Here is a 14074-nt window from a genome sequence, read left to right on the forward strand (position 1 = left end):
GGACCCAGCAGGGTCTTCCTCAGGCTTCATGTGCCTTATAAAATGTGCATAGCCATGTATTCTGTTGTAGCCTTAGTCTCGTGGTTAGGGAGTTGGTCTTCTCTCTAATCTGGGGGTTACAGGTTCAAACCCCTCCTAACCTCTCCCTACACCGCTCCATCCATGGCTGAGACACTGTTGAGCAAGGCAACCAACCCCACACTGCTCCAGGGACTGTAACCAATACCCTGTAATATCTATACGTCGCTTTGGATAAAAGTGTCAACTACTATAATATGCATCTCTGTTAGCACATGTTACATTTCACTGTTATTATTACATTACAGCTGATGCTGTTAGCGACTTACATATATGACAGGAGATTGGTTACAGTCCCTAGAGCAGTGAGTGTGGGGTTAGGCAACTTGCTCAAGGACACCTCAGCCAAGGAGGGGGGAAGGGATTGGTAAGGGTGGGGAATGAACCTGCACCCCTGTGATCAACAGTCCAACTCCCTAACCATTAGGGCAGGGATATTCAAATGGCGGCCCTGGGGCCAGATGCGGCCCTTGGACGGCAAGGTTCTGGCCCCCCACAAGCCCCTTGAAATACGCAATTGTTTTTCTGAATTTAGAGATAAAAGTACGGGTTGTGTATCGAGCTGAAACGGGACGTTAAAATGCAGGAAATTACATTTAAGAAATGCAGAACTTAGTGGGGGAGGACCCCCAGACCCCCCACCTCAATGAAGTGTCCCGTATTTTTTTCATTGACAGTCGGCAACCGTAATATGTGCGTGTAGTTCGGCCCCTTTACTGGAAGGAATTTGAAAAACTGGCCCTCGTTGACATTTAATTGAATACCCCTGCATTAGGGCACAGCTGCCCCATATGTCTCCTGACAGCGTCCAAAGAAACACAAGCTGAGGGCCATACCAGTACACTAATGGTGCATTCTTTTGAAACTCATTTGTGGGAAACCCAGACCTCCGCCTCGGGAAAGTATAGAAGAACGGGTACTCAACTCGGGGTTCCGAAACACAAACTCCGAGCACTTCGGTGTACACTGAATTCGTCTAACATTAGTGTTTTCAGGCATTTATGTCCCCAGCTGTTGCAATAGAACGCATTTACAACGGTTGTCGGGAGAATAACCTCGGGTCTACCGACAGCCGAGTTTCAAAAGAATGAGCCATAAGCTTCCCATGTGGAAAAGAAAAGGAATCATGATGAAGATCTCAGACAGGTCACAATGCTCTGGCTAAACACAGACTCCCTGGCAATACCATCCACCCGCCGGCTGACAAAATGTATTTACTACCCTATAAAACCTGTCAAACCATTACATTAAACATCAGCACTCACTGCATGGCTGGCTCCACCTCTCCCTGCCTCAGCTCCCCACAGCCCATCAATCAGGGGGGGATGTGTGTGCCTGAGTGTGTGTGTGTGTGTACGTGCGTGCGTGCGTGTGTGTGTCTGCGTGTGTGCGTGCATGCGTGCATGCGTGCGTGCGTGCGTGTGGCTGTGTGTGTACCAAACGCCTTGGCCCAGGTCTCTCAATAAGGAGAGACAGCTGGTATTTCATGTACATCCACCATCCCGGTTCTTGAATACACCACTAGGTGCTACTTGGACACATCGTCAGTGATGAACCTGCGATCACTGGGTGTTTCGGGTCTTTAATCATCAAACACCCTCACCAGGCGACCCAGCCGGGGGTGATCAGCCCCCGACTTGTGTCCAAGTGGCCCGCTACTCCAAGGATCCCCCCTCCTGATCCATAGCCATCTAGAGGCTTTCTCCGCTGCCTCTGTGCTACTCCTGATGGCTTTTCTGCACAGCTGACCCTTCACTCCAAGGAGCTTCAAGGTGCGGGGTAGTGACTGGCCAGCAAAACCCCTGCACCCCACCTCGACTGGTTCACAGCGGGCTTTCCAGCCCCTGCTCCGACACTCAGTTACCAACTCTGCGTATTTCGCCCTCTTGCGTTCATTGGCCTCCTCAACTCTGTCTTCCCAGGGGACGGTAAGTTCCACCAGGACCACTTGCTTCGTTGACTCCGATGTTAATACCACATCAGGGCGGAGTGAAGTGGAAAAGATGTGCTCTGGGAACTTAAGCTGTCTCCCCAAGTCGACTTTGAGTTCCCAGTCCGGTGCTGTGGTAAGAAGTCCTCCAGAGGAACCTGGCTGATGTTGTGCCTGCTCGCCAGCTCTGACAAAGGTGATGGACTTCTTGGAGGGAGGCTGGTATCTGCAGTTGGTTATTGCAGTGCTGAGCGTATCTGCCAGAGCCCTGAGGACCTGGTCATGACGCCAGCGATACCGCCCTTCCCCCAAGGCCTTCGGGCAGCAGCTGAGGATGTGCTCCAGTGTGGCTCTCCTCGCGCACAGCTGGCAAGCCGCAGTGTCTGCTATGCCCCAGCGCTGTAGATTGGTTGGGCTTGGAAGAACGTCATAAACGGATTGGATGAGGAACTTGAGGTGCTGGGGTTCTAGTCTCCAGAGCTCTGTCCAGGTGATTTTACGCTTTTCAGCGTGCTCCCACCTCGTCCAGGCACCTTGTTGGTACATGGCCACCATCTTGATCCGCCGATCTTCCTCCACTTCTGCTCGGATCTCATCCTGCACCATTTGCCGTTTCTCCTTTCTTCCAGCTTTGTCATAGCGAGGTTTGGGGAAGCTACCAAACCCGGCCCGACCCACCGCTGTGCTGCCCACTAGGATGTTGTGCTGCAGCCGTGCCTCTGCTCTGTCAATGGCTTCCTGGGCCTTCCACTTCCTCCCAGTTTTTACTTGGATTCCTGCGGTGGCAACTTTCTTGTCAGAGGAGTCCCTGTACATCATCAGCTCCCTGGAGCGTGTGACCATAAACTCCTCCGACAAGCCGCTGATGGGAAGCTGCAGCATGGTGGAATGGCCATACAACGCAATGCTGCTGAGGGATCTAGGGAGCCCCAGCCACCTGCGCAGAAACTGGCTGATGGTTCTTTCCAGCGTCTCCACCATTGACATGGGCACCTCATAGACAAGCAAGGGCCAAAGGAGTCTTGGCAGGACTCCGTGTTGGTAAATCCAGGTCTTGTATTTTCCTGGCAACCCCGACTTGTCTATGGCTGTGAGCCACACAGTCAGGTCAGCCTTGGTTTGCTTGAGTGCATCGGAGTCCCTCAAGGAGCTGTTAAAGACCTTGCCCAGGCTCTTCACGGGTTTGTCCGTCACTGATGGAATTGAGGTTTCTCCTATTGCAAAGCGAAACCGGTCGGCCACCTTGCCTTTCTTCAAGACCAGCGACCTGGACTTGGCAGGCTTGAAGCTCATCCTTGCCCACGAGATGAGCCGCTCAAGCCCCCACCTCCTTAGTGTTATGGTGGAGGTCTTGCATAGTACAGTATTGAGGGGAGGGGCCTGTCAAATGACTTTGAGTGCGTTACAATATGCAACCTTGCCTCCTCCACTTGTGCTTGTTTCCTCGCCCCGCCTCCTGGCCCCAGCTGTCAGCCTAGCTACAACAACTTTTGAGGGACTGTTTTTCATTCACCATCCCAATTGCAAATGAGAAAAAGAGTTTACAATTGAGCTTTTGCAAGATATTGAAATATAATGCTGTTGTCAGTGATGTCATCATGACATATTACTTCCTGGTACGAGGAAACAAGCACAAGTGGAGGAGGCAAGGCCGCATATTGTAACGCACTCTTTGTCCCTGGCCCAACCAAAGGTGCCAGGGGCCCTTTCTGAGGAACTCAAGTCACTATCACTTCCTATTGACATGTAGCTTTCCGGTGTAGCCTCTTTGCACAGATGGACCCATTCACTCAAAGCCGAAAAAATTAAACTTAATCATAACAACATTGCTATGACATTAATGAGAACTAACACCGGAGCAGCACAGATGTAATTCTTTGTGTTTTTTTATCATTTAAGTGCACAACATCATCAATAAAAAACACAAAGAATTACATCTGTGCTGCTCCGGTGTTGTCCCTCAAGTGAAGATTTCCTGCCTCTCTCCCGTCGATGCACCAGATGATGAAGCAGAAGCGCGAGTAATTACCCTTTTGATTAATGAGAGCTACTTGGCCATTATAATTTTGGTGACGCTAAGGTAATAACAGGCTCTGCACAAAGGGGTTAAAGTAACTCTCAAAATGTTTCTCTGGGCTCAGTGGGCTAAGGCCAATACCATAAATCCGGTGAGAGATGACTGAATGCAAAGCACTCTCCTTCGAGTCAAGGTTGAAGTTATAACAAAAACCCTTTATTCTACATTGGGGTAAACAAACTTAACCCCTTAGCGCAGCACTGTGGCTCTCTGTAATGTCATGGCAATGTTGTTATGATGTAGTTGAGCATTTTAAGCAAGTGAATTGGGTTGCCGGCGACCCCTGCTGCAGTAAGAGGCTACAAACGCCCATAAATCCATAAATCCGGTTCCGGTTCACGCCCAGGCTGAGGCCATTTCCCTATCCTTATTCCATACTCTCTCTCTCGCTTGTTACTTTAATGTCTATCTTCACTGTACTATCAGTAAACCCAAATGCCCAAAGCAAGTGTCTTGAAGATGCTGCCCATGACCATGGCCGTAACAACCATTGAGGACACAGAGGTCATGTCCTCGGTAATTTTTACAGTGATGATGAAAATCGATGCATAATCAACAATGATAAATTCAGTCAGTATCACCCTCATGCCATCCTCAGGGCAGTGATTAATGAAAACAAACGCTCTTGTGATGAAGCGTCTGTGGGTAAAAATGGGAAAAATGGGCCATTTGGCGTTATTTTCGGCAGTTTTGGGCCCATAGAAGTCAATATAATTTGTTGAATTGACGGAATTTAGCGCAATTTGGTGGTTTTTGAGACATTTTTGGGCGGGATTTGGTCAGACACATCTGGCAAGACTGGTCATTTCCTGGTCCATCCCCATCTCTCTCTCACACACTACTTTCCTGCCACAATCTCATCCTGTCTTGTCAATAAAGCCCAAAATTCCCAAAATGTATGTATCTAGAAAGAAACTGTCTCTGTCTTTCTTCACAGATACCCTACTGCCAACACTCACTTATTCTCAAGCACACGCACACGTTCACACGCATGCACACACACGCACACAATATGCACGCATGCGCACGCACACACACGCACGCACGCACGCATACACACACACACACACACAAACACACACAAAATATGCCCGCACGCATGCGCACACACACACACACGCACGCACGCACGCACGCACGCACGCACACACTCACACACCACCACCACCAGTCGTCCTGCAAATGTCTTGGTGCCCTGCTCCTGCTCCTGCTCCCCGGCGGGTGGTGGCACGTGACTCCACTACATGCATATTTTACACTGCTAGGAGGCAGCCTGCACATCACATCACATCCCCTCTGCTGTGCTGCGCACACACATACACACACACGCACGCACGCACGCACGCACACACACAGACACAGACACAGACACACACACACACACACACACACACACACACACACACACAGCTTGCAGCCTCTTATGGCGCCACTAACCGCCACCCTCTCTCTCACACACACACACACACACACACACACACACACACACACACACACACACACACACACACACACACACACACAAGCTTGAAGCTCTACTGTGCTACATGGGCACTGTAAAGTAGCCAAATGAAATTGCTGTTACCAGAATGGCAATGACCAAGTCGTAGTGCATTACTAAAGGCCCTGTGTTATGTCATAGTAGTGTAGTACTATGGTAGTTCACCTTTCAATGTCTATTACGGCGTTCCACTGGAGGTATGGCAAGCATTAGGGGTCTTACACACCAGGGCGGTAAAGCGTCGCGGAACGGCCGCGTTTTTTACCGGTGTCGGTGAAAATACTTTGAAACATATCTCTCCTTACACACCAACCGGCGGTAGTCGACCGTCAGCGGCGCGGGAGCTGGCTCCGCGCTGCGCTGCATTTGGAAAATAGAACTCGAGCATATTTTTCACGCCGGCGACCAGCGGTGTCTCATTCAAATGAATGGCAGAGTAGCATGATAGCTTTGGCTGTGTGGAGGGTTTTGAACAGGACTGGCCGCGCACGCCGACGCTGTCAGTGTGAAAGGCAGAGAAAAACACGCCGGCCGAAACTAAGCAGAAAAACTGTTTTAGTTCCGCGACCGTTCCGTTCCGCCTTGGTATGTTTTGGCCCTTATGGGGCTACAGGATAGATGGCAGTTTCGCAAGTTTGCTAGCAGACTACCGTATGTATATCAGGTGTATGATGTGTCATGTGATCAATGTCATGTGTCTATATGATGTGTTGTGTGCGCATGACGTGTATTATCTAAGCCCTATCTTCTGTATATAATGTATCTCATGTGTCTATATGATGTGTTGTGTCTGTAGGCCTATATGATGTGTCTAATGTGTCTGTAATGTGTTGTGTCTACATCATGTGTGTTATGGGTCTATATGATGTGTGTCATGTGTGTATATGATTTGTCTGATGTATGTTATGTGTCAATAATGTGTTATGTGTATGATGTGTGTTATGTGTCTACAGTATGTGTTGCGTGTCTATAATGTGCTGTTATATCATATGTGTTACGTGTCTATGTGTTATGTTATCAGATGTGTTTATGTGTCTAGTGTTATGTGTCTACAATGTGTTGTGTGTCTACATCATGTATATACTGTATAGTCCTACAGTATATGACATGTCTGGTAGGTGCTGTGATCACTGCTCCACTGCCAAGCCTTCATTTCCTGTTGCTGTGGTGAGCTTGTTCAGGAAATCCCCCACGCCACAGGTCACATTGCAAACGTAACGAGATAAATAAATAAATAAAATATGGCTCAGGCCCGAGGCAGATGGGGGCGGGAGGGAAGGTTATCACCAGAGCATGACACAAGGTGCTGCCTTCTGTGGAGAGGAGAGGTGTACTCCTATCGACTATTTATAGGCTTGGTTTATATATTAAAATACAAAAAATAATATGGAATGTCTATACCTGCTCCTGTTTTGTTTTGTTTTGTTGATAGCCCGAAAACGTTCACTGGGGAAAAAAAAATTAAAAGCTTAAGAAAAATAAAAAACAAAATGAGAGCAAGTGACATCCCATATTGTTTTTTATAGTTGTTGACCCTTTTGTCCTGCACCTGTGATTTCTGCGCGCACCACCTCTTCCCTTCAATAGGTTTGTTTATATACAATACACAATCTCTTCTCATTACGTACACTGACAAATAAAACAGAAGATACATCTGAACGACGGATTCCAAATCTTACGTTATACTATGACTTTGTGAGGATGACAGACAGCAAGGGGGAACTTTTTCATTACATCACTTTACAATTTGCATATGCTGTTGTCCAAAGCAACTTATATCTACTGTATTTGGGTACACCGTGCAGTGTCTGGACAAATGTGGTGTTAGACACCTTTCTCAAGGACACTTCAGCTACTGTATGTTTAAGAGCCTAGGAGACTGCCCACATTACCTTATTCCTAATGGCTTGGGCTTTGAACCTGCGATCTTCTCAGCCATAAGGCCATTTGTTGCCAGCTCAACTTTTATAATTTTGTACCCAAAGTAAGGCTACACTAGCCTGGTTCTCACGCAGACCCTTGTACATTTTCACCCAACTTTGTGTAACAACCATCTGCGTGGGAACCAGGCAACACAGCCTACTGCACACTCCAAACACTCTGCGACATCTCTGGCTGAAGATGTGACGATGACAACAACAACAATAACAACAACAACAACAACAATTGACAATCAAAAAACAACACAATTCCACCCTACATAATGTTGCTTCTTGCGCTCTCCTCATTCATCTGATGCATGGCAAGCATGGGACCATGGTCAACCACAGCCTCCGAGCACTCTTCCACCCACCAAGCCAAACAGCCCCCATGATAACCCACACGGCATGAGTGGTGTAACAGGAATATCTATCCGGGCTTTATCAAATCAGTCGGATGCTCCCCTGCCCACTAATCACTTTCCAGACTGCTGGGTCGAGACGTAGCCTATATCCACCAGGGGCCACATCTGAGTGCCTTGGTCCTTGTGGCTATATGCCACTTGTTTTTTGGTCTAAACCTCTTGTGGATTTTATGTCATTTTGATATTTTACTTATTTATTTCAGCTCCCTTTCCTATTTTATTTGATCTTTTTTAATCTTTTTTTCTCTCTATTACTTAATTTCATTATTTTTGTTTTAATATCGTTGTTAATCTAACTGTAAAGCACATTGAGCAGCATGTCTTGTGCTATACAAATACAGTTACAGTGTGTGTGTGTGTGTGTCTCTGTGTGTGTGTGTGTCTGTGTGTGTGTGTCTGTGTGTGTGTGTGTCTGTCTGTGTGTGTGTGTCTGTCTGTGTGTGTGTGTCTGTGTGTGTGTGTGTGTCTGTGTGTGAGAGAGAGAGTGAGTGTGTGTGGTTACCGTTGAGCATGCCACCACTCTCTCTCTCTCTCTCTCTCTCTCTCTCTCACACACACACACACTCGCTGTATCTCTCTCTCTCTCTCTCTCTCTCTCTCTCTCTCATTCTCTGTATGTCTCTCTCTCTCTCGCTCTCTCTCTCTCTCTCTCTCTCTCTATCTCTCTGCGGTTAGTGTTTGTCAAAGAATCCAACTCACATTGGTATTACGGTATATTATGGTACATTACATTTTGTGAAACCCCTTTTTGTTATATCAACAGTGTGTTCAAAACATTGAAAAACCCATCTTGGCCCTGCCATGCCTCACACGGTGGCGCTGGCCTGGACAGCGATCAGGATTCGATTCCGAAATAAAGTAATTTAAAAAAAATCTCAAAACATCTTACTGTAAGGGAGATGCCCTTACTTACACCGGAGAAGGATGAAGAATATGCCAAACTACACAGAGTGGGTTACAATGGCCTGGGGAAACACTTAAAGGGGTATGCCACTATTTTGGGGCTTAATACAGTTAAAATCGTTGGCTGGGGTTTATAAAGGTGCTAAAGTGTCTTATTTTTCATGTGAAGCGTTGTCTTGCTTTAAGACAAGTTAAAAGAGGGAGTATGTCGCTAAGCTAGTGAAAGTCAATGCATCCATGTAGCATTGCTACATGCTACACGGATCCATTGACTTTCACTAGCTTAGCGACATGCTACCTCTTTTAACTTGTCTTAAAACAAGACAACGGCTTACATTAAAAATAAGACACTTTAGCACCTATATAAACCCTGGCCAACGATTTTAACTGTATTAAGCCCCAAAATAGTGGCATACCCCTTTAAGGATATAGCCGCCCATTGCTGTGTGTGCAGTGCACTGGACCAGTGGTTTTCAAAGTGGGGGCCGGGGACCCCTTGGGAGCCACAAAAGGGTGCTAGGGGGGCCACAGCAGGTTGTAGGCATATAAACAAAATATATATGTGAACACATTAAAGGACTAATATGCACCAAAATAAACCAAAATAATATTTACATGAGTAACTACTACATTAGAATAATCTACTGCATCTCTAAACATTACTATTATTATTGTTATTATTTACATCCCAGTGAGGTGATGGTCGTAAAAGGGGGTTCACAGAAAAAAATACTGTGTAAGGGGGTCTTTCTTGGCTAGAATCTCCCCGTGTTGTACAGTGGTGCTCATATGTTTACATACCCCAGCAGAATATACGCTTTCTTGACGATTTCTCACAAAATATGAAGGATTACACAAAACCTTTTTTTTCACTCAATGCTAGTGACTGGGTTAAGATATTTATTAGCAATCTTCTGTGTTTACTCTTTCAAAAGAATGATCACAACCCAAACTATCCAAATAACCCTGTTCAAAAGTTTACATACCCTAGTTTCTGATGCTGAATATGGCCCTGTTTAACATCAGGGACCGCTCTAAATTGTTTGTGGTAGTTGTTGATAAGGTTCTTAATGTTCTCAGATGACAAAACAGCACATTCTTCCTGGCAGAATGGTTGTTTCCTATAATATTTTTGGGTGTCTTGCTGGAACCTCACATTTGAGGTTTCCCCTGAATGGCTCAATGATGTTGAGATCAGGAGAGTGAGACGGTCGCTCAAAAACTTCATTTTATTCTTTCTGAAGCTAATGACGGGTTGATTTGGCTTTCTGTGTTGAAATATTGTCATGTTGGCATGTCCAAACAATGGACCATGTGCAGTGTCACAGGGCAATGTATTCATCATTCTGCGAGTATGGATCAAAAGTATAATGCATTTGTAACTCAAATGTCCCCATGACATCAGTGGTCCATGACCATGTTTCACAGAAGGGTATGGTGTAACTTTAATCATAGGCTCCGTTGACTGTTCTCCAAATGGTACTGTTTATAGTGGCTGAAAAAAGTTCCATATTGATCTCATTTTTCCAAATTACATTGTCACAGGCATTCTGATGCTTCTCACTATGCTATTTGGTGTATCATATGCAAAATAACATGTTTGCATTTTTGTAGTAATGGCTTTCTCCTGGCAACCCCCAACAGCCCATCTTTCCTCAAGTGCCTCTTTGCTGTACTGTTGTCCTATATTTCCCCTGAAGTTATTTTTTGGTTGTCCTATGCCTCCTGAACAATTTCCCTTGCAATGATCATTGCAATGCAATGATTCCCTTGCCCAATGGCTTGATTTCAACCAAACCCCCTCATATTGCATTTCTGAATTGAAATTCCAACAGTGCCAACATGACAATATTTCGACACAGAAAGCCAAATCAACCCGTCATTAGCTTCAGAAAGAATAAAATGAAGGTTTTTTAGCGACCATCTCACTCTCCTGATCTCAACATCATTGAGCCACTCAGGGAAAACCTCAAATGTGAGGTTCCAGCAAGACACCCAAAAATATTATAGGAAACAACCGTTCTGCCAGGAAGAATGTGCTGTTTTGTCATCTGAGAATATTAAGAGCCTTATCCACAACTACCACAAACAATTTAGAGCGGTCCTTGATGTTAAACAGGGCCATATTCAGCATCAGAAACTAGGGTATGTAAACTTTTGAACAGGGTCATTTGGGTAGTTTGGGGTGTGATCATGCTTTTGAAAGAGTAAACACAGAAGATTGATAATAAATATCTTAAGTCAGTCACTAGCAATGAGTGAAAAAAAAGGTTTTGTGTAATCCTTCATATTTTGTGAGAAATCGCCAAGAAAGTGTATATTCTGCTGTGGTATGTAAACATATGAGCACAACTGTATATGGAGGGCCTTGTCATGGTAAAGTTTGGGAACCCCTGCTCTTGACTGTATGGACGTGCTGAAGTCAGGTATTGATTATCCGGATTTTTACCTCATGCTCATGCTGGGCTTTCACGGACACACTTCCTGGATGGGACCTTCACCGGCTTCAGGGCCTTTCTTCGGTTGGGCAATGTAAAACTCGATCAATACTGTAGTCAGCCTCAGCCGGTCCTTTCTTTACTCACACAGTGGCTTTCTCCGAGCCCGACAGGCATGTAGATCAATACCAATCTTTACTATCTCTGATCAAAATAATTCTGCCTTTTGTGGCAAGGGGTGTTGTTGGAATTTAGCACATATTTTGAGTGTAAACATAGGCTACGCTGCTACCTCCCAAGCCACTTACCATCCAGTGGTTTAGAGTTGGATATCTTCGACGCAAGAAACAAATGCCTCCGTGTTTACAATAGCGTACACTAAACTGACAAAAAATCTGTGAAGTCAAATAATAATTATGAAATAGATAATTTCCCAGTAAAATGCTGGGGCAAATGGCATAGCCTACGCCAGCAGGTTGCGAATTTCCTTCGTCATTTGTATGAATATACAGTATATGTTTTCTGCTTAGTCATTCCGCTTCTCTTTACCTAGTTTACAGATTTTCCAACCATAACGCACCGTCGCCTGAAAACACCCCCAAGCACTGTTCACACATTGAAGTAGACAATGCGTTCACATCAGGCATTTCACTCCACGATATCTCTCCAGCAGGGTCACGGCGTCTTTTAGAAGGACGTGTTTTTCAATTCGACATCACACCGCGTGATATGAAACTAGATATAACAAGATTACCGCCTTCAGGGATGGCCACACACACGCACACACCTGGCGCGCGCACGCGCGACCACACTCAGAGAGAGAGAGAGAGAGAGAGAGAGAGAGAGAGAGAGAGAGAGAGAGAGAGAGAGAGAGAGAGGGAAACACACACACAATCCCAGCATCCTCTTTATCAAGATCCGATGACTGAAGGCCTATATCATGCCGCAGCTGTATGCTAATACAGACAGCATATAGGAACAATGCTGGATGCCCAAATCCTTGATTCATGGCTAATAGCCTAGTAGTAGCCTAGTAGCCCCACCGATAACGCGGCGTATCCACAATAACTGCCAGTCACTTCACATGGATAGCCTACACAAACAGAATCAATCCATCCGTAAACAAACAACCGACCTGGGTCAGTATGATCTGACGGTGAATCATACTCCAAAACACGGTTCCTCAAATGCCTGAAGTCATCATCCTTCGATGTTGCACTGATAGAAACATCCCTGTCCTCGTCATCACGCCGCGGCTCTCTCTCAGCATCACTTGCGATCTGTTAGTTCGTTGCTTGCTGGAGGATGCGATGCAAGCCTCCTTCCTGATTCCAGGGTACCAGCTTGCTTGGATGCGGCCAATAGAAATGCGATCCCAGTGATTCCTGCTCAGGGTCCACCCGCCCTCTCCCTCCGCTGCCTGTCCTCCTTTTGCGCATGCACGCTTGTTTGTGTTTAAGCGAGCGCACACATAGCTTACAACCTTACCATGGCCAGTAGGCCTACAAAAAATAACAACCAAAACCTAACGCCATGCTTGCATGTCGTGCTTTACTTTTATTTTGGTGCGTTGGAAATGGATTAAACATCCTCTCCTCGAGCTTGACAGGGCAACCAAGAGATGTAGATCATCCCCTGGCTAAGGAGAGGTCTGGTGTACCACACCACTGACTTTCTTTTTTTTTTTTTTTTTTTTAAATCTCTTTTTATTAAACACAAAACAGAGTTACAATCTTGGCTCAAAATATAGATTTTGGTGTTTTAAACATTACAAATTTCACCCACCCCACCACCCCCCACCCCACAGAACTACTGTGCGTCTACCCACAAGATCAATATGCAATAAAACATCAGTGAGTCATTTATACATATACATCTTACACCATACAGAAATGGAGAAAGAAAGAAAAAAAAGTAGTTATCTTGACAAATACAAATTCAACCAATAAGTAATGAAACAAAAGTAACAATGTATATGCATATATGTACATGTTCCTACCATACATAACAAAAGGGGGGACTGAATAATCATATTCACTTAACTTAACTACTGTAGGTCTTGGCCATCAGATATTGATGGTTTACTCTTGTGGATTCTCGGGAAGTGTCTTGAGCTTTTCAAAATATGTTATAAATGGATTCCAAATACCATAAAAGCGGTCTTTGGATCCTCTTAGTGTATATTTAATCTTTTCTAATTTTAGGTACAGCATTAGATCAGTCAGCCATACAGATAACTTTGGTGGGCAGGAAGATTTCCAGTGTAACAGAATTTGTCTCCTAGCTATCAGAGTGGAAAAGGCTATTATATCTTTGAATCTTGAGATACCCCTGTCATCAAGTGGCATGGTTCCAAAAATTGAGGTATACATATCAGGCTGACATTCTATTCCTATGGCTTCTGATATTGTTTTGTATACTCCAGACCAAAATGAGTTCAAGGATGGACATGACCAAAACATGTGTGTTAAGGTTCCAGGGGCACTATGACATCTACTACAATTTTCATCCACATTCTCAAATATTTTTGCTAGTCTAGCTTTGGAATAATGCATCCTGTGTAAAATTTTAAACTGGATCAAGGCTAAACGTGCACAGGACGTTGTTCCATTCACCCTACGCACAGCCTCTTCCCATATGCTATCTGGAATTTGCTTCTCCCATTTCATTATCCCACTTATCTTTCACCTTAACATGATATCCTCCCCTTGTGAGGTGATTATTGAGTGAATTCTAGAAATTAGGCCTTTTAGATCAGGAGACAGTGCTAACATATCATCCAAGACAGTAGGCTCTGGCTCAT

The sequence above is a fragment of the Engraulis encrasicolus genome, chromosome 16, assembly GCF_034702125.1.
Source record: "Engraulis encrasicolus isolate BLACKSEA-1 chromosome 16, IST_EnEncr_1.0, whole genome shotgun sequence".
Classification (NCBI taxonomy): Eukaryota; Metazoa; Chordata; class Actinopteri; order Clupeiformes; family Engraulidae; genus Engraulis; species Engraulis encrasicolus.